The following is a 2,316-nucleotide window of genomic DNA, read 5'->3' as shown; positions in this document are numbered from 1 at the left end:
GGTTTGACTAATGAATGCCTTCATTATATCACACAGGTACACAAGGGAATGACTTAATTTATAGAGCGCCATATATTCTTCTTCATACAAGTTTGGACTAAGAATCCACGTGCAAATCAAGATTGTTGTGCGTCTTCTGTGTATTCCTCTCTTCCTTCTTATATATTTATATATCTTACGTTTCCTATACAAGTATACATAATAATTATTCATGCACATGATATTGCACCTGCCAGGAACACACAAAAAACGAGTCAGTGGCGAGACGTGTGTGACGTGTCTGGATATGTATAGCATGATATTGTACGTGGCAGAGAGCTTAGCTTGATTATTAGTTAGGATTGTTCCCTTTGTCTTATAATCCGTACTTTTTAGCTTGTTTTTTAGCTGGAATAATGTTTTTCTCTCACAATAAATTAGCCGAGACAGTATTTCGGTTTATTTTTTCAGCGAAGCGAACGGGGCCTTAGACCGACTTCTTAACGGTCTAGCATGTTCTTTCTTTATATAAATAAATGCATGTATATCACGCTGGTAAAAATGTGCAGCGAGCAGCCAACGGAAGAGACGCGACTAGCTTGAATAGACTCGACTGAACTTGGAAGAATTCTCTCTAGAATTACTTCAAAATTTCTCGCGTGTGTCGCAATGTTCTCAGTTGTCACCTTTTCTTTTACGCCGCATGACATATACTAGCTTCCTAAACCTTTAAAAGAATGGTAATATAAATCGGCTATACACGTAGCAGTCTATAGGTGGCACAGCTTCACCAACGTTATGAGCTGTTTTTTGCACAACATTTTTTTCTTCAAAACAGCTCATAGGATGAAGCTCTTTTTTTATGCTCTCGCAAAGGAATTAAAAGAGGTGAAGCTGAAAAAGTAGCTCACATCTCTCTCTCTCTCTCCCTCATTTCCCTCTCTCAGCTATGCATGAAGCTGTTGGTAAATCTATTTTGTCAAACAGATTTTTCAGAACAGCTCAGCTTCAACGAGAAAGCTGCTCATTAAGTTGTTTCTAAAAAAACAGTTTTACTGGTGAAGCTCCGTTGTGCCAAACGAGCCTATATATGTCCTTCTGAATACGCACATATATCTGTGTATATATACACACATAAATCCCTCCCAAAAATATATATACATGTATAACCGACTATTATTGCAATTTGGATTTTCCAACCGTGTAGAGCCAGTAGCGCCACCCCAAAGTAGTGCTCCTCCTCAATTAACTAGTTATATGAAATTAATTAGTTTTTCATTGATTGATTTTTTCTTCATGATAATTTTTAACATCTATGTAATCTAGGTTTCTTTTGTGTTTTCATTGTTGTGCTTTTTATTATTGTGTATCTAATGTTTTGGTTGGTCTCTACGGCAAGCCTTAGACCCTGTTTGGATCCCATAGTGTCACTAAACTTTAGACCACATTAGTTCTTGAGGCTCGGAACAGGAAGTCTAAAGTGTTATCTAAAGCTTAGAGCAGCTCACAAAACTTTAGACCACACAAGTGAGCTAAAGTGGTCTAAAGTTTTAGTCTTCAACTTTAGACCTAAGAATCCAAACATGTCATTAATAAGCTAGTTAATAAATGTAATTAGTTCTTTGTTTGTTTATTCTTCCTCTGCTTTGATCTCAAACGATATCTATATTATTTAGGATTAGTCTTCTTATTGTCTTTCCGTCTCCTTTGTTCTTGTAAATATTTAATTTTGTTTTGTAATATTTAATTTTAGTTTTAAGTTTTTTTTGCTATCTTTTGAATTCCTTTTTATTGTAATATTTACTTAAATCTTCTAGTTTTTTCTTTCTTTTGAATTGTTAAAGAAACGTTTATTTGGTTGTTATCTATGCTATATCTATATTATTTCATCATATATGATTAATGTCGGCTTGAATAGTTCCTCCTATGTACAAATCAATTCTTGTCTCTGCCCCTGTCTAGAGATGATATGCGCCTTTTTATTTAAGTATAGCAAACATGTGCGTTGCAACTGAGCTCAATACGTATAGCAATCGGACTCCGTATTTAATTAACTAAAATAAAAAGATATATACAGTGATCTCAACAAGCTGCTGTGTACTACTATAAGAAAGAATTTGAAATGTATTTGCGTCCCCAACACTCTCCGCCCGATCAATAATGCAGTGTACTAGTACTAACTAAGCTGTCGTGCATGTGAAATAATCGATCAATATAATGCAGTGTGCTAGTACCACACTTTACTGATGATTACGAGTGAGAACTTTATTGTGTTCATCCACATCCAGGATGATGAAAGAAACCACGACCAGGGCTCTGTGCGCTGCGGCATCTACA

This window comes from Miscanthus floridulus, chromosome 4, assembly GCF_019320115.1.
Source record: "Miscanthus floridulus cultivar M001 chromosome 4, ASM1932011v1, whole genome shotgun sequence".
In the NCBI taxonomy this organism is placed as follows: Eukaryota; Viridiplantae; Streptophyta; class Magnoliopsida; order Poales; family Poaceae; genus Miscanthus; species Miscanthus floridulus.
Note: the sequence above shows the minus strand (reverse complement) of the source record.